This window comes from Ascaphus truei, chromosome 1 (assembly GCF_040206685.1).
Source record: "Ascaphus truei isolate aAscTru1 chromosome 1, aAscTru1.hap1, whole genome shotgun sequence".
Taxonomy (NCBI): Eukaryota; Metazoa; Chordata; class Amphibia; order Anura; family Ascaphidae; genus Ascaphus; species Ascaphus truei.
Window position 1 is genome coordinate 441,999,825 of NC_134483.1, and position 20,491 is coordinate 442,020,315.

At 42.2% G+C, this 20,491-nt stretch overlaps 1 long non-coding RNA gene across 2 annotated transcripts; it reads right to left on the reverse strand.

Moving 5' to 3' along the window:
• Positions 1 to 239: 239 nt before the first annotated feature.
• LOC142503600 (uncharacterized) lies at positions 240 to 15,676 on the reverse strand. Of its 2 annotated transcripts, XR_012804048.1 has the most exons (4): positions 15,623 to 15,676; positions 11,078 to 11,145; positions 6,888 to 6,987; positions 240 to 2,636 (listed from the first exon to the last, which is right to left on the reverse strand). It is a non-coding gene; the product is annotated as an uncharacterized LOC142503600 (long non-coding RNA). The 2 variants fall into 2 exon arrangements; XR_012804049.1 differs by lacking the exons at positions 240 to 2,636; positions 6,888 to 6,987 and adding an exon at positions 10,567 to 10,772.
• Positions 15,677 to 20,491: the final 4,815 nt, after the last annotated feature.

Here is a 20,491-nt window from a genome sequence, read left to right on the forward strand (position 1 = left end):
CCAGGACATATTGACTGTGTCATGTTCAAAGGGCTATTTTTCTGGGTTAGATCGCTGTTAGATCTCTACAGATCAGGTCCTTCTAGGGCAAGCAAAACCTTTTCTCCTGGGAGCTACTGAAACGCAACAGATATATAATTATTTCAATTAGTATAGCATACGAGCTCGGAGCTGTAAGAATTCAGGGAGGCACCTTGGCTGAGTTCTTACAACTAAATTTTAATGGTTCACAAGCAGGTTTATATACACAAGGCAGGGACAAAAATACAGTTGTCATCTGTTATAAATATGGGTACACATCTAAATTTACATGTATCCTTCACATAATGCCTTTTCTGTAGAGCTTAAAACATTTAACTGCTGAGCAAGAGACATATACAATGGTGACTTATAAGGCAGCCCTATCCTCTGTAGTCTTGTTTTAACAATATTTTGACAGGCATGAAACAGTTGGTCTGAAGCTATTTACGATAGCCTCCCATGAAAATAGCAAGGCCAGCGTATTCTGTTTAACCTTATCAATTCCAGAAGACAGAAGACAGTTTTAACCTTACATTACCTCCTTTTGTTCTGAAAGAACAAACCAATTGACCAATCCCATTTATTCTTCTGCAAACCACTCAGGAGAGGAAAAACTCCAAGGAAGAAACCTCCAAGAGACCATGTGCCTGCAGAAACCTATCTCTTTTAGGTATCTCGTTTGATAATCAGAGATGAACATATGGGTGGTTGACGAGTACCAAGACTATTGGTATTTCTCGCTCTCTTTGTGGGAGGCATATACATAATGGTCGAGCTAGAAGCAGAAACATCTTTCTTTGGCAAAAAATAGAGCTGATTACACTTTTAGCCATCTAGATTAATTCATACACACAGAGTAATAAACCTGCGATTATCCTAATTCCGAAAAGAATTTAATTCCCAATATATCGAGCCAATTTTCAAGGCCAAATGTAAAATCAAACTCTTTTGTTTCCTCTCGCATTCTAGATTAAATTTCTGCTAGAGTATCCATATCATGGTGTAAAGTTTTTGATTGGGTGTCAATATAAGAACGGCATTCTTTACCCACTAATTTACAAACCCCTCCTTGTGCTGCCATCAGATAACCCAATGCCATACAATTTTGCAAAACTACTGTCCTTATCTATTGCTGAACCTTAAAAATAGCGTCTTTTAGTATCGTGAAAAAACAGCATTTATATTGACTACTGAAAAATCCCCTTTTGCATATAAATCATACATTCCTAAAAGGGTATTAGACCTCCCACTACTCTCTTAACTGAGCTATTTTTAATAATTAATGCCTTTCAATTTCGTATTCTTTGCTTAGGTATGATGAACATTATTTAAATTCTATTTCTGAGCATAAGTGGGGGTTGGTGTGGGTTAATATTTCCTAGGAGCGACTGCCCAACACATACATCTTACATATTACATTTACTCAGAATATCGGAACAGACAAAATGGCTGCCATAGGCAAAATGGTTGACTTGTGATCCTTTCCTTGTGGTTGACACACGCCCTTGGGTGACCTCCCCACCTTCCTCTTTTCCAATCGTCTCAGCCCCCTCTTCCTTTAGAGACAGTCTTTTTAAAGAACAGTTAACCATATCATAGTCCTGCCGGACCAAAAAAATAGTCCCATAGTACATAACTTGATTCCTTTCTGGCCATTGTATTGGCCCAGTTGATTTCTTTTTTCTCGATCTCTTCTTCTGGGGGACTGCTGACATCTTCATCACCAAAAAAAGACATAGCATCGGTGGGGGGGTTGCAACGCACTTCAGGACCAAAGTTTTGCTGTTCATAACACAGAGAGTAATGAGTAGGACAGACACACATACAAAAACATCCACTAGCTTCGCTCCCAGCGAAATAATCTAACCACCAAGTCCCAACAAATCCCAACCCTCATCTCTACCTTCAAACACTGGAACCACTTTCCCAAATAACATAACCTGGTCTAGTTGCAGGATAATAATTTATCTATCCTTCTATCACAGAGTCAATAATTTCCCTAGGGTAAACTTGTATTTCTACTCCCTTCATAACCAATTTCTTATATATATAGTTCTACAAATATCTTATAGCATCTTGTCTTTTTCCAAGGGGTTAAATATAACTCTCGTGTTCCTGGGGTGCAATTTATTTGGTATGTATAGTACATTGGGATATATTGCACTAAGATGTGGGCTTTGTTTACCAGGATTCCATTATATAACAAAATATTCTTGTTACTACCCTATCATCTTCATGTGGACACCACTTATAGTATATAAACCTAATAGAATAAACATTGTAATTAAAATAATAAAACCTGTAAAAAGAAAGGTTATTAAAAAGTTCAAAGTTCATATGTTGAGGTCCGAATTTTCTTCCTATGAACTTTTCTCCTTTTTTTCTTGGTTAGTGCCGGGTTTTCTTATGAACCAAAACACCAACTGAGAAAGGCTGTGTCTTTAGGCCATCCCTCCTTTGTTGAGGTTTAATTTTGAAGCGACTGTGGGTGCACTTGTGTAACATGGATCCAGGAAAAATACTCTGACTGGGTAGAATCTGGAATAGGGCTCTCCACTTTAGATGAAAAGCGCTTTTGCGTCACCTTTATCTTCATCTAATTGGAAGGACTGCACCTGGACATGAGACACTCAGACAATTGCATTATTTTCACACAATAGATGCTGATTAAAATTGTCTGTTTAGAGCATAATCATACAACATTAAATCTACAAGGTACCTAGGGTGACCATTGGTCTTCCCATGAGAGAAAATGATATCTGATTGTCACATTAGGCCAGGCCAAATACACCTTTATATTTAAGGGATCAATTACAAGGCAAAACAGGCAGAAAAATAAACGGTGGTTCATTCGGATAAGACCTTGAAAACTTCACTAACACAAGAAACAGAGAATATACTTTGGGGGACCTTATACTTATTAGGAAAATAACTTGGGGAGATTTGGACTCAAAATCCAGGAGTCTGGGGGCACAGGGAGGCCCCGGTGTAATTCACACTGCGTTCCGTCAAATCATGCCTGCTTGCTGGGGAAAATTAAGTGACTACCAGCACTTTGGCCCCACAACTCCTGCAACCAAAATAACTATATTTCCACCCAAATATCCTCCTAAAACTGACACACAAGAAATTTCACAGTTCCGCTAAGGGAATATGACATAGAAAATAACAGGGTCAGTTCACTTTTCAGGCACTCAATATCTGAGCTGGGGCATTGGAATGCTTATTCACATGTAATTCACATGCTAATTCACCAACCTGGGTTTAAATCACAGGACAAACACAATGCATTGCAGGTTTTAGAACACATAAAACAAACATGTAAACACAAGAGCTTGCACTCCACTATTTGCACCTATCATGTGGGGTTCTAAAACCTTCTCTTCTCTAAGACACCAGCTAAGAATACCTTGCTGGCAGACAAGACAGGCCAAAATATCCCCCCCTCCACTTTTTCCCTCATGTGCCAGGAGACTCTGCTCTGCAGCTATTTCTCATAAGGGGCCACCCATACAAGGCAATCCACTTATAAGCTCGCACAGGCAGCTGCAGGCCCATGAGGCAAAGGGAATACACAGAGAATGCATTAACTAGCCCACTGGGCTTACATAGTTAACCCTACATACACAGTTCCTAGTTTATACCCATGTGGGGGTATAAAAAGGAAAAATTACAGGCAACATAGTAAGGTACAATATTATACCCAAGAGCCAAGAGCTGACACTCTCAGCCCTTGCCATATGGTTTCAGGGGCAGCCAGCAATAATAACAGCCATAACACCCTCCTTTTGTTCACTTGTATTACATGTGAACAATATCACATAAAGGATAACAGCATTTAAAGCATAACCTTAATGGAATTGCTTGATGTATAGCAAAACTAACCTAAAACCTTTGGGTATAACATTTTCATAAAAAAAATCTCAAAACAACCCTACTGAATATAAATATAATCTGCTATAGTCTTCTGACAGAAACTTTTAGAACACAAAATAGCATCTGATTTGCTGAAAGAACAACCTGTAGCATAAAAACTTATAGACACAGATTTATAGGTGGGACACATTTGAGAGAAAAAGATGGTTAAAAATGATAAAATATTAAATATTTGATCAACTTTGCAGAAAAATAATTCCATAGAGAACCCTCTAGTATATGAGACAGAGTGGCTCAGTGAGTAACGACACCGACTGGCACTGAGAGCTTGAAGCAGGGGAGCCTGGTTAAATTTCCAGTGTCGGCTCCCCGAGACTCCGGGCAAGTCACTCTATCTCCCTGTGCCTCAGGCACCAAAAACGTAGACTGTAAGCTCCACGGGGCAGGGACCCGTGCCTGCAAAAATGTCTCTGCAAAGCGCTGCGCACAACCAGCAGCACTATAGAAGAACATGCTATTATTATTATTATTAGTATACTGGCAGACCTGGCCAGGGGCCGTTTTCCTTGTACGTGCTTTACTGCTATTTCAGGGTCTGCACACTTATACATGGCTCAGCACTAGAGTTTCTGTGCTGATTACATTGGACTAGTGGTTACTTTATCCACCTGTTCCCACTGCAAGACACTAGTTTAGTGATGCTATGCAGTTCATCAGTGATCCAGAACATTACATTGTGTTCATACTATAGGGTCTGAGCATTTAATATTTGTTTTAATCCCCATTTTAATCCCCATTTTACACGGATATTAAAGATTTAAGTTTTAACCACTTCGTTACCCACCCACCAGGTGTTTAGAGTGCTCATTCTGGGTTACTGTCCTCTGTTTATTTGAGCTCTACTGCACCGACACACTTTATTCGAGCAAATACCCGGTATGTACCTGGCAGATACCTGGAATGCGCCGCTCCTCACCTCTGACAAGCCCCGTTGCATTTGCCTTCCCAGCCTGGGTTCATGCCTGGCTGATGGGCGGCTGATCTGTTAAATGATAATGATTAGGATTTAATAGGCTGCAATGCTTCGCGTGTCTACCAGATGGCATAAATTCATGAATTGTAATGCAGTATATATATATGTACTGTGCAGTATTGCAGCCAACGGGAATAAAATGTTTCAATCCCTGCCGGAAAATAACTCAATGCACTCGGGCAGAAAACAGTCACAAACCTCAATACACCCGGGTATACCCGAATTCGTGGGACTAGCCGAGCTCGAATAAAGTGTGTCGCCAGTGTATATTAATCAATTTACACCTTTTTCCATTTCAAGCCATATAACAAGCTCAAATAACTCTCTGGGCTTCCTGCCAAAACCTTGTAACAGAAAAAATGGTTAATTACTGGTTACTGCAATACAATTTGGGACAGCTTGAAATATGCAGCTCTTCACACAGCCCGACAATGTTTCTGGTATTCAAAACTTAAAACTGGATCTTTGTTAAACAGAAAATTGTAGGCTTTAACATATACTTTTAGATAGTTTAGTTACTGATTATACACAAAAAGAGCACAAAGCGCAGATACAAAACAAACAGAATTTTACGCTTCTTTCACACATTCAACCAGTTTTTACAAAAAAATAACAGACACATATTTTCTCACCTATTTTAATAAATAGGAAAACAAAACAGTTTGATCCTGCAGAATAAATTAATAAAGATATCCTTTTTTTTCTTCATATCATAATTAACTTTTTTTTTTTTTTAAACTATTTTTTTTTTAAAATGCTGAGCTTCTAGTTAGCTTTGTGTCTAGAATATATTTCGCCTGTTATACTATATAACTTATTCACCTGATTTTATCTGTGGAGACTTAGAGGAAAAGAATTATAATTCTGGTTAAGGAAATAAATCGCCTGGCCAGTACGATAAACATCCTTATTATTCCAGTGACTGGACTGTTTACAAAAATAATTCATCCTTTCTTTATTCTTTTTTCTCCACAGATACCCCAAACTTTCCCCTGCCCAGTGTAAATTAGTTTATATTATAGTGGTGGTGTACACCTTTTAGAAATTAAATTTCAACATGAGCAATTAATTATATTCTTATTTTAAAAGCATTTGCAAGTCCTGAATTAGTCATTTTGTATACATACAATACACCGGTATTCTTATTATTCAATGCAAATAACACTTTCACATAGATAGAATTCACCCAGATTCTTACAAGCACACACACAGGTATTACTCAATCAATCAACCTGTTTTTACCATATCCATACTTAAAAATAAAACATTCTGAGGGAAAAAGAAACCTATACCTGTTATACTCTTGTTTTCCACTTTTCAATTCAGACGGGAAAATATTATTAATTTAAACTTAATATATACTCATACTCAGTTAATGTTGCACAAATAATTTGAGTTTGCATGTTTCGTTTTTCCTAAGAGCCATGCTGCGATTCACGATTTTTAGTACATTCCTATGCCTGTGTAAAAATAGCTGGAGGAAAAAAGGTGGGGGCTACTTGCAGCTGCTTATTACAATACATACAGGCGAGAGAGAGACAGCTGATTTTACCACTGACAGTGAGGGAGGGGGTTATGCGAGGGCTGACAGGTTAGTGTAAGTTCATTAGATGACAAAATGTTAGTGCCCATAATGAGTTTATACAGGAAATAAATCTTAACACTTTATGCGCACGTATTAATAAACAATTATTAACTTAACTTTAAACAATTTTAACTTAACTTATCTTAACTTAAATTGCCATGCTATTTGAAATCATATACTGTCCGTTTTACTTATCAGGGACTTACTGTACACTTGATTAAAAAATAGGGACTCACCCTTTGTTACATAAATCGGGGACTTACTCTTGATTAAAGAGACTTACCCACGATTAAACAAATGCCCTTATAAATTTAGGTTGTTTAGTTTCGCAGAGGAAAAGGTGAGAAACAAATAAAAAGAATCTTTACTCACCCTTTTTCCTGTGCGAAATTCCACTTCTGTCACCAAAACTGTTAGATCTCTACAGATCAGGTCCTTCTAGGGCAAGCAAAACCTTTTCTCCCGGGAGCTACTGAAATGCAACAGATATATAATTATTTCAATTAGTATAGCATACGAGCTCGGAGCTGTAAGAATTCAGGGAGGCACCTTGGCTGAGTTCTTACAACTAAATTTTAATGGTTCACAAGCAGGTTTATATACACAAGGCAGGGACAAAAATACAGTTGTCATCTGTTACAAATATGGGTACACATCTAAATTTACATGTATCCTTCACATAATGCCTTTTCTGTAGAGCTTAAAACATTTAACTGCTGAGCAAGAGACATATACAATGGTGACTTATAAGGCAGCCCTATCCTCTGTAGTCTTGTTTTAACAATATTTTGACAGGCATGAAACAGTTGGTCTGAAGCTATTTACGATAGCCTCCCGTGAAAATAGCAAGGCCAGCGTATTCTGTTTAACCTTATCAATTCCAGAAGACAGAAGACAGTTTTAACCTTACAATCGCATCCTACGTTCTCATGGAGTGAAGGACACAATTTAACCAGTGAGGAAATGGAGGAGGATTCTTCTTCTTCTGTTTCATCCAAAATGACCACCACTGTCACGTGGCCGCTATTGAAAGTGAACACTGTGCTGGATGGACCATGCACACTAACCCCTCTGGCACTCAAAGGTTAAGCTTATGCCTGCGGTTTTACATAGTGTAAGAGATGTGTGCAGAGGTATGCAATGGAGACCGTTTTTAAGGTGAAATTAAAATAAGGCTTTATTGCGCCTGTCCCTTTTAACACAGCAAAACATATGAAAACAACAAACGCCTATCTCTGTTTAAGGGCTAACTTACTTCCCCAGCCCCTTTCTCCAGGGCTTGAGGGATAATCCCATTACCACCCTATTCCCCAAAGTCTCAAGAGATACCTTAAAGCAGGTGGCCCTTCATGTCAGTCTCTGGTAGGTTCCTGGGTCCCCTGTGTCCAGGAATATAGGTATTTGGGTGTCTTAATCTCAGCAGAGCCTTTCTGCTCAAGACCTCTTTCCTCTTGTCAGCACCCTTGTGTACTGAGGAAAATCTCCTTCCTGTTTCTGGGAATAGGCTTTTTCTAACAAACCTCTAATCAGCCAGGTGAAGTCGGTTAACTGCTGGATCCAATTAACCAACTCACTACTGGATTAGTGGCATATTCTGAACAGGGATAAGTTCCCTGTTACATACCTCCCCTGTTTGTGGGAAACTCGGGCTTGCCACTGCCAAAGTCCATCCTTCCACTTTCATTCGAGATCATTCTGTGACTTAAATGAGAGTGGATGGAGGAAGAGAACCGTCAGTCCTGCTGGGATTGGAGCCCTTTCTCCAGTTAATTTGGGTCTTCTCCCGAAGGTGCTTGAGCTCAGCACTCCTCAGTCGTTTGAAGAGGACTTTTTCCAAGTATAATCTTCTTTTTTGTGAGTGCATGGTCATGAGATTTCCCTTGTATCGGGCGCTCATCTTTTTGTAGCTAGACTGTATGGTGACAGTTGCAGAGCAGTTAAGAATAGCCCTTTGAGTTTTCCTTCTTGAAGCTGTCTTTCTGCACTTTCTCCACTCAACAGAGTTGCCAGTTCAGCTTCTTTGGGATTGAGTTGCAATTCCACCTCCACTTCCAGAGAACGTCCCATCTTCTCTGCTTCACCAGCGAAGGATTTTTCTGGGTTTGATTCGGCACGTACAGCCGCGGCCCCTTTTATTTTCCGTCATCTCCGATTTTTATCCGGGGATGTTTTCCGAATGCCACGCACTTCACCGCGTTCATGCCACATTCATGTTGCATTCATGCCGTCGTCACCCGCGGTTGGTGTGTTTATTGATGTGTTTATTGATAATGGTTCGGATTTAATTGGTTGCAATTCTTTGTGTATCCGCCAGGTGGCAGATATTCATGAATTGTAATGCGCATGCGCTTCAGTAATGTGTCAACTTGCAGGTGTTTAAAAAAATACCACAGTGGTCCATTGTAAATTGACCTTGGTACTGAAGAAGTTACAATAATGTATCAATTTAGGCTTTTCATATTATAAAATAAATGCACAGTGTCTGGTGTTGTTTTATTGTCCTGAGAGTCCCGACATGAGTGCACCAATGCAGTCCGTGTGTCAAAAACCTGACATAACGTACGCTTATTTAATATGGGCCGCGATTAATGCAACAGATGATAAGATGGCAACAGTTGGTCAAATTTATCAGTACTTTATCGAAAACTATGACTTTTACAAATTTTCACCAGATGCTCATGTGTGGAAGCGTGCAATAAGGAAAAAGTTATGTATTGATCCGTGTTTTTTTCGTATTGATCCCGCACACGGTGTTAAAGGAGGGTATTGGTGTGTAGCACCAGATTTTTCCCGTATCTTTGATCATGGAGACTTCAAAAGACAAAAGGTCATGTTAAAACCAACTAAGAAACGTCAATCGCAGGCAAGCAATGCGCCAGTGCCAGCACCGGCTTCCAATAACGGTCCGACCGTCAGTGGAAACCTGGTGACCGGCAACCCTTGCTGTCTGTCCCCGCCCGGATACCTGCAACCTGAGCCGGATTTCGCGTACAGATTCCAGCAAACTTGCATGTACCAAAGCGATTTCCAGCCTCATCAGCTGTCCAGCCTCATCAGCTGTCATCCCGCTGTGACCTGTCAACTACGTATATAATCAAGAATACGGGACTGGCAGTGGCTCGGCGCCAGCTGATTGGCAAAGTCTAGTATGTGAGTAATGTTGCTTGCTGTATTTTATTCTTTTTTTGAAATATCAATATCAATGCACAGTCAAGCGATTCTCCTGTAAGCAATATCATTGGCTGAGCAGCTTCTACAGTAGATACTGAACAATTGGTGGAAAGCTAGGCGCATGCCGCATTGGAACCATCTTGAAACGCATATGCGTGTCATCACATCTACAGTAGGCGCGTGCGCATGTGAACAGGAGACGCCCCCCGAGAAAATTATTGGTGGGACTGACTGATCATTACAGTAAAACTTGTACTTTTATTTTTCCTCAGAAAAGAAAACTTTGTCATCTCATGCGGAAAACGGCAAATGGAGGGATTTCGATGGATAATATCGCTTTGTGTAACAATGCCTGTACTTTGCTGAATCGGATTTATAAAACCACGTACCGGAGTCAACAGTTTAGTGGCTGTTGTTATTGAGTAGGATAGAATAACTGAGAGCTTCATAGAAAACCTGAAACAGTATGCTGTTGTTTTCAGACAGTATACAATACTTTTTTTTAATATACATACTGTTTATTAAAACCCGAAAAATAAAAAGTATGCATTTATTCTACATGTATTCCAGTACATATGTGTATTCTATACCCATACAGCATGTATTGTTTTAATACTCTTGTGATGTACAGTACTGAGCATGCCTACAGTATACAGTACAGTACTGTACAGTATGCCTGGACAGTACTGTACTATATGTTCTAGAAACACTGTTTTGTTACAGTATAAAAGGAGACAATGGAACAATTTAAAACAAATCAACGTTTTCTTTTATTGGTGGAGTAAGTACAAAAACATTTATTGAGTAAGTAAAAACATTTATTTAAAAATACAATTTAAAAACATTTAAAGTGTACAGCAATTCAAAACATTTACAGGTGTACAGTATGGTGTACTGTTAGTCAAAACATTTATGTACAGTATGAATACAATTTCAAACTATTCAATTTCCTTTATTGAAGTGCAGAAAGTGAAAACATTTCCAGTAGGATGGTGTGCTGAACAGCAAGTCAGGCCTGCACCCCTCCAGTCGAGGTCAGGAGTTGTGCAGGTCTTGTGTAAGTAAAAACATTTCTTTATTGATGTGCTACAATTTAAAACAATAGAAAAGAAAAAAATGTGTGGTGCTCTGCAAAAAAGGCCAATCAATTGTATAGAACAAAAATAAAGTTCAATGAAGGTTCCTGTGGTATACACACCCCTGAATAATGAATTAGGGATATGCCAACCCATAGACACATGGTACAAACATAGTAATAATCACTCCTCCATTATAATCCGACTAGCAGGCTAGGGTCCCCACAAGCAATGCAGTAAGAGACCTCACAATAAAGTGTCCAAACAAAGAGTATCGAAATGGAGGATTAGCAATGTGATAATGACTAAACTCACGTTAGGGTTGGTGATGTCCTCATGGCTCCAAACCTTCTTCCACAGCAGGGGGTGTGCTTCCGTTTTCTCTGAAGTAAGTAACACAAAGTGGTAGGAAAAAAACCCTGTGAATATGACATTTGCACCACAGAAAATATTATTGATATGCCTTATGCAGAGGCAATATGGGGTACTAATCACACATTTAATGATCTTGTATATTCTCAGGATGATGTATATACTACTAATGAGTGTGAGGTTTCTACTGTAGTAAATCCAGCCATAGAAATGCTGATGTCTTTATCACCACAGGACTCTTGTTGAGTGCTTCTGTGTCTATGATAAGTCAAATCTCTGATTCCAATGCTGATGAATTACGGAGAGGAATTTTAGTTTTAAGAGATCATCTGGTTACAATAGAAACACATGCTATGTCAGACATTAAAATGTTGTCTGAGGAAATTAAGGCACTTATTATTCTTAATCGCATAACATCAATTAGATTGATACAGTAGAATAATAAAATTGATACATCACTTTCGAATCTAACATAGATCAGAGTCTACATTTAACTCCAAAAGAAACTGAGATCATGCACATGATTCACAAACCACAGTCTATGACATACTGTACAAGAAAAAAGACACACGCAGGTTAAGACTCCTGAAGATTGTCAAAGGTTTTTCTGTATTATGAGTTGATCATCCCAGGTGATGTATGTGCAATAAATTGGGAATTGGTTAATTTTGGTCATCTGACTCAGACAGGACTATATATATATATATATATATATATATATATATATATATATATATATATAGCAATTGTAAATATTCCTGTATATTCATTTGCATGTCTTAGACCGGTCTGCAACCCTGTCTTTCACCATTATCACCCAGCACACAGCACTTCCACTGCAGCAAGGGATTCTGGGAAATGACATGCAAATGAGCACACAGTGCCACCTTTTATCTCATGCTCACATTACATGAGCAACCCTTAGCCATTGCATGCTGCTTTAAACACAGCTTTTAAGCAAGGGCTTGGGAGATGCAAAGCCAGCAAACCCACTCACAGACATGTTTCAACCTTGATGGGTATCATCAGTGTGAGGTTGGTTGCTGGCATTTGTTCAAATGAGATAAGAGTCGGTAATCACCAGACTTATTAAGGTTATGGTGGGAAAAAAAGTGACTAAAACCCTCCACAGTAAAGCATAAAGCCAGCAAACCCACTCACAGACATGTTTCAACCTGTTGCAACCAACCTCACACTGATGATACCCATGAAGGTTGAAACATGTCTGTGAGTGGGTTTGCTGGCTTTGCATCTCCCAAGCCCTTGTTTAAAAGCTGTGTTTAAAGCAGCATGCATTGGCTAAGGGTTGCTCATGTAATGTGAGCATGAGATAAAAGGTGGTGTGCTCATTTGCATGTCATTTCCCAGAATCCCTTGCTGCAGTGGAAGTGCTGTGTGCTGGGTGATAATGATGAAAGACAGGGCTGCAGACCTGTCTAAGACATGCAAATGAATATACAGGAATATTTACGGTTGCTTTATGCTTCACTGTGGAGGGTTTTAGTCACTTTTTTTACCCACCATAACTTTTTTTACCCACCATATATATATCTCAATACATGTCCAGTAAATGTGGTCAAGAATATTACTTAAGTAGTTCGCGATGTGTTGATAAAGGTGATTTAGTCTGTGATGAAATACTACAAGATATGCCTTGTAATATTAAGTTGCAGGGTAGTAATTGTGCAATAACAACAACACCAGTGGAAGCTCGTTTTACATTGATAGAGCCCCTGTAAAATGGATCTTGGGGCGAAGGAGTGGCTCAGTGAGTAAAAGACAGTGAGTGGCACTGAGAGTTTGAAGCAGGGGAGCCTGGTTCAATTCCTGGTGTCGGCTCCTTGTGACCTTGGGCAAGTCACTTTATCTCCCTGTGCCTCAGGCACCAAAAACATAGATTGTAAGCTCCACGGGGCAGGGACCTGTGCCTGCAAAATGTCTCTGTAAAGCGCTACGTATAGCTAGCAGCGCTATACAAAAACATGCTATTATTATTATCTTACTTACATAATAATCCCTGAAGAACAGGGCATTATTGGCCAGTAATGCCCTGTTCTGAGGGGATTATTACTATTGTAGGCTTTTTCATAAATAATAGACACTTTCGTATAGTTATATAGATTTTGTTATTAAAATAAAATGGTAAATACATTAAAGCACCTCTATAAACACTTAGTACACTGCAGCTATCTATGTCGTATAGGAGGAGAGAGGAAAGAACCCTATGTGATGCACTCAGCCCTACTAATGAAAATAATAAACTTTTATTTAATGATAGTTGAAAAATGCAAACATAACAAATATATTTAAAACCTAAAAAGTGTACTGTTCAGTTCTGATGTGCAATCACTCTAGATGACCAGGTAGTGTCATAGTTAGTGTGAAGCACAGTAGATTAGAGAAACTGTTGATTCTCACAATACTAGTATGACAATGATTTAGTCGATGCACAATGAATATAACCCTGTCAGGGAAGTAGCTAGTGTGCACTCTACATAGGTATTGTGATACACAAGCACTGGGAGCATTGATAGTGCAGCACTGTGTTACGAAGCTGCAGTGGGGTAAATAGCACTGCTGCATACACAGGAAGCCAAATGCAAACCCAGGCAGGGAAGGACCCCCCTGATGATAGATCAATGGGAGCGCTGCTGGGAGGTGGGTGCAGGTAAGTATACCCTGTCGTTAACCTCATGAGGGGACTCCAAACTAATAGCCAGAACTCACACTTTTGCAGCTCCTTCCAGGGGGGGGGGGGATGTTATCACAACCCTGCTGTGTATATACTGTATACTGAGGACGTCGGGATGACGTCATAGCGACGCCGGCTGTACTGTTGCAGTGTCAAACTCACAGGAGTTTGCTCACGCTCTGTAGATTAGCTTAATACCTTGATGTGGGCCACAGATGTGGATCCCACTAGCTAGAAACTAGGTATATCAGACCTCCTGCTGGCACTGGCTAGCCCTCAGTATATATACACAGCAGGGTTGTGATAACATCCCCCCCCCCCCCTGGAAGGAGCTGCAAAAGTGTGAGTTCTGGCTATTAGTTTGGACTCCCCTCATGAGGTTAACGACAGGGTATACTTACCTGTACCCACCTCCCAGCAGCGCTCCCATTGATCTATCATCAGGGGGGTCCTTCCCTGCCTGGGTTTGCATTTGGCTTCCTGTGTATGCAGCAGTGCTATTTACCCCACTGCAGCTTCATAACACAGTGCTGCACTATCAATGCTCCCAGTGCTTGTGTATCACAATACCTATGTAGAGTGCACACTAGCTACTTCCCTGACAGGGTTATATTCATTGTGCATCGACTAAATCATTGTCATACTAGTATTGTGAGAATCAACAGTTTCTCTAATCTACTGTGCTTCACACTAACTATGACACTACCTGGTCATCTAGAGTGATTGCACATCAGAACTGAACAGTACACTTTTTAGGTTTTAAATATATTTGTTATGTTTGCATTTTTCAACTATCATTAAATAAAAGTTTATTATTTTCATTAGTAGGGCTGAGTGCATCACATAGGGTTCTTTCCTCTCTCCTCCTATACGCTTAAGTTTCACCCTGATAGCACCTCCCTAGAAAGTCTATTTTGAGCTGAGCAGGATTTTCCCCTCCCCCTTCCCTTTCCCCCACTGACAGCTATCTATGTCCACACACTGCCGCCCCCTCTGTGTGTACACACACACACACACACACACACACACACACACACACACACACACACACACACACACACACACACACACACACACACTGCTACATGCAAACTCTGTTGCTGCTACTGATGACACACTGACACAAACACACACAAACACTGCTGATGATACACTGACACAAACACACAAACACTGCTGCTGCTGCTGACACACTGACACATAAACACTGCTGCTGCCACACTGACACACACACACTGCGGCTGACACACTGACACATACAAACACCCAAACACTGCTGCTGCTGCTGACACACTGACATACTGACACACACTGCTGCTGACATACTGACAAAAACACTGTTGCTGCTATTGACACACTGACACATACAAACACACAAACACTGCTGCTGCTGACACACTGACACATACAAACACCCAAACACTGCTGCTGCTGCTGACACACTGACATACTGACACACACTGCTGCTGACATACTGACAAAAACACTGTTGCTGCTATTGACACACTGACACATACAAACACACAAACACTGCTGCTGCTGACACACTGACACATACAAACACTGCTGCTGCTGCCACACTGACACACACACACTGCTGCTGCTGACACTGACACAAACACTGCTGCTGCCACACTGACACACACACACAAACGCTGCTAATGACACACTGCTGCTGCTGCTGACACACTGACACACACAAACACTGCTGCTGACACACACATTGCTGCAGACACACTGACTGACAAAAACACACAGAAACTGTAGCCACAAACAAACTGCAGAGAGCCACTCACTTGCTTTGCAGCTACAGTACACACTCTCTATATCTTCCTCCTCACTGAATCTGTCGTCTCTGTTCGGAAGGGGGAGGAGTCACTGCCTACTGCTACCTACGGACCAATCCCCTGCCCTTTCTCAGAGCTGTTCCTACCTATGGACCAATCCCCTGCCCTGTCTCTGACAAAAAAGAAATGCTGATTGGCTGGAAATAAACACATTGAAATAAATACCTTTCAAGCTGCAAAAATTCCGGGCATTACTGAATGAATAATGCCCGGAATTTTAACCAATCAGAGAGCAGGGATTTCAGTAATGCCTGAAATTTTGCAGCTTTAACCTATAATTAGAACAAGATAAACAAATTTAAAGTGCGCAAAGAACCCTCTATTGTAATTAGGGAATATACCCCACAACACCTCTGTGATATAAATATAACACAACCTTAGTAATGGCAGGTAAAGGTCTGCAGCTGTAGAATAAAGGAGTCACTTAACACCCCTGGAACTGAAACAGAAAAAACAAGCGTAAACGCATATGGTGAAGTATGTTAAAAAAATAATATTGTATATTAAAAGGTAAGATATCTGCGTACATCAATGTGGATAAAAATAGGCATATCGTGCACTAAGGTCACATGTTACCCGGCACCACCAGATTCACAGGAACCGGGTTAGGGTTAGGGTTTTTTCGGCAGAGGTGCGGCGAAAAGGCACTTTTGCCGCTACTAGCCATGTTTTCAAACCCGCTCAAATCTAGTAGCCCCAAGCAGCGTTTCGCTGCTACTCGCCGCTCTAGAATGGAGATTTTCACGCAAATCCGTCACGGCAACTCAAATTGGCAAGTTGGTGGTGGAGAAACATCAGCAAGGGCGACACTTAGAAAAAATCAGACCTTTTTCCTGCCTGGCATTGATGCCGGGGGTCTCCGGAGCTGATACCCATTTATACCAGCACCGGAGGCCCCCGGCATGCATCCGAGGCAGGAAATGCAAACCGCGAAGGTAATGAAGGGGTTAACCACCCGTGCCAGGTTTATTGTGGGTAGTGGGGGTGGGTGAAGGGGGTATTTGGCCCTTGGTGGGTGTTTATGGCTTCTGGGGGGGTTGCGGGTGGACTTAACCCCTTCATTACCTTAGCGATTAATACCGCTACGGTCATGAAGGGGTTAAGCCCTCCCGCTACCCACCTGCAAGGCCTAAACACCCACCGTTGGAGCTAATGCCCACTTTACCCACCCCCGCTAGCCACAATAAAAACAATACACACATGGTACGGTAGCCAATCAGAGTGCGGGAACTAAATCCCAACTCTGATTGGCTCTAGTAGACCATGTGACAGAGGCTTTGGGGAGACTGGATGTGACGTCATCCAAAGCCTGTCACATAGTACACTAGCCAATCAGAGTTGGGATGTAGTTACCACGCTCTTATTGGCTACCGTACCATGTGAGGGCGGCCATCTTTATTTTGATGATATCTTAAAGGCAAATGAAGCACAGCCATTCTGATTGGCTGGCGTAATTTCCTTTAAATTACGTCATCAATGTTTTTTGTTTTTTTACAAAATCACATGGTTTTCACGGCCCAATCAGGGCCGTGGGAACTATATGACGAAAATGTGATGTCATAGGCCTATAAAAGCCTATGTCGTCTCATTTTGAAGCCAGACGCCGAAGAGGAAGGACCTCCGGAAGAAGAAGAAAACCAGGGCGTGGCAGATGAAGATAAGAAGACCCTGGAAGAAGACAGAAGAACACAGAAAAAGACGAAGAACACAGATGAAGACCCCCGTTATGGATTACAAATAGAAGAAGACACAGACACATGGATTGTTATGGTTTTTTATTTTATGGTTGTGGATTGGTTTGAGAGTAAGGGGATCGATGGGAGTTGGTGAGTGGGTCATCTAATGGTAAGTAAACCAAAGAAATTTTGTTGTTTTTACTTGTACAGGTTTTGTATTTTTTTTAAAATGTGATAGTAATTTTTTTTATCATTTCTTGCGACTGTATGTATGTATGTATGTCTAGATCGATATAAATACAGGGTAAGAAATGATTGTTTTGGAAAGGCTTGTTTTCATGTATTTTAAATGTATTTTTCATTTATTTATTTAAATGTATAGGACAGGTTTATTTTTTTTACATACAGGGTTGGTTCCTTAGGTCTGCGGGGCCCTCTGCAGACCACCTGAGGGCTCCCCGGACGCCCATGGGTACCAGGCTGCAAACTCATGGGGGACACCTGCGGGGAAGAACCGGGGGCCCCACATCTGTGGGGGCCCCGCAGACCTATAGGGACCACCCGAAGGCCCCCAGAGCCCCATGGGAACCACCCAGGGCCCCCAAGACACTGCGGGCCTACCCATGGAGACCCCATTTGGGGCCCACGGTGACCCGCGGAGACCACCTGGAGGACCACGGAGCCTGACGGGGACCACCCGGAGGCCTCCAGACCCTGTTTGCACCCCTTTGCTGGGCCACTGTGCGGCCTGCGGACACCCGCCAGGATCACCGGGGACTCCCGTGGGCCTGGGGTTTTAACTCTGTATGTAAAAGAATAAACCATGTATTTATGGGGCGGCACAGGGGTGGGTGGGTTATGTATTGTTTATTAAATATAGTTATGATTATTGTGTCTAGCGGGGGTGGGGGAAGGGGGTATTGTCCCCTTGCCAGGGTGGGTAGGCCTCCCGGTGGGTAGTGGGTGAGGGTGGTTAGGCCTCACGGGGTGGGTAGTGGGGGAGGGTGTATAGGCCTCCCGAGTGGTGGGTGAGTGTGGGTTAACCCCTTAATGACTATAGCGGTTAATGACCGCTAAGGTGATTAAGGGGTTAGGGAACATTACATTGGCTCTTTTTATTCTTGTGTATGTTTTGCAGCATCAGAGGGGGGCATGGACGGTGATGAAAATGAGGATGGCCTTCATCGTGGCAGCCGGACATGGGTGAGTGCAATATGTATTTATTGTATTTACAGTGGCGGCCGAGCTGAGTCTTCAGCGGCCGCCACCGCAATCCGGGTCCAGCCGTGGCTGGGTCCCGCTGCGTGCCGCGCATCACTGATGCGTGGTCACACGTGCCAGGGAGCGTGCGCGCGTGGCGTGCGTGCCCAGGGTTCACCCGAAGGTGGTGGCGGGGTAAGGGGGGATGTAGGAGCAGAGGGGGACCCCGGGGGACCCGGAGAAGAGGGGCAGAGCGGAGCCAGAGGTCGCGAGGGAGGGGAAGGATGCGGGGAAGATGCGGCTGGCGCTCGGCCAAGTTCGGCGCCAAGCCGCGGGACAAGACGGGTAAGCGTTAGAGTGAAGCTGGCCAAGCAGTATTGTGCTTTATGTATTTGAAATGGGCAAATGCACTATTATCCATATGTGGATAATAGTAATTTTGCCCATTACTATACTGTATGTGTTTGGGGGGGGGGGGGGTGTATTTATTTAAAAGTATTTATGTGTTTTTTAATTATTTTTTTGAGGGCACAGAATTGGTACTGCAGGCCTGCAGGGAACACCCGAGGGCCACTGCCGGCCTATAGTATCATTGCTGTGCATCCCAAAAATGTAATATATGTACTGTATGTTAGGGGTTATAGGGTTTGTTGGGGACACAGGGGGTGTGTGTTGTTTATTGCAATGTTTATTGGGGGCAATTGTCCCCAATAAACATGCTATTATGCCTTAACCCCTTCATTGCCTTAACGGATAACCGCTATGGTAATGAAGCAGCATGAATGTATTTTTAATAATATTGTGCGGGAGCAGGGGGTCTCCTGAGCTGAACCACATTGATTTCTGGCTCAGGGACCCCCTGCTTTCTGAGTTAAAGGCTCCGGTTTGGGGCATCGGTGCTAGTGTCGCCGCCATCTTTATAGTGGGCACGTCGCGTCTTGGACGCTATAAAGATGGCGGCGACACTGGCACCGATGCCCCATACCGGGGCCTGTAACTCAGGAAGCAGGGGGTCTCTGAGAAAGAAATCAATGCGATTCAGCTCAGGGGACACCCTGCTCCCGTAAACTATTATAAAAAATACATTAATGCTGCTTCATTACCATAGCGGATAGCCGCTATGGTAATGAATTATTGTTTATTGATATGGGTGTTTTACTGATAGCATAGATGTGCAGAGGGTCTCCGGAGCTGAACCGCTTTGGTTTTAGGTCCGGGGACCCCCTGCTTCTCGAGATACAGACCCCTTTTTGGGGTGCCGGTATCCCTCTGCTTTGTTTACATCCCGTGGTCACGTGATTGGGACATTTAAATTCATAGGAGATACCAATACCTCATAAAGGGGCCTGTATCTCGTGAAGCAGGGGGTCCCCGGACCTGAAACCAATGCGGTTCAGCTCCGGAGACCCCCTGCACATGTACACTATGAATGACATTTTATTACAAATATTTTTATTTGGACCGAGGTTTGCGCCGAGAGAGTGGCGGATCTCTCTCTGCAGCAGCCTGATCTCGGCAGGGGAGCCCTTCTCGCCAGGCCGCCTGTCTCGCCACCGGCTTATCGCCATGTTTTGAAATGTTGCTCTCGCAGTGATTCGCCAGGGATTCGGCCCTACCTGCCTGCTACGAGGGCAACACGCACAAAACATGGCGAGTTCAAACCCCTGGCGAAAGCAATTTTTCGCTGCCTAGTGCATGACCCCCTTAGTGTCAAATATTGGGACTGGCTTACCAACTGTTGGGAAAGATATTTTTGGTGGACTAGGAAATGTTTTTGGGATCCTAGGTTATCTGAAACCAATATTGTGTCTCATCTTAGGGACCATAATGCTCGTTATTTTCATTCGTTTCTTGTCCTTTCTTCCAAAGGTGACAAGAAGACAAGACTAATTTTTTAACTGTTTCTTTAATCAATTCAGATTTTGTAAATTAACGTTAGACT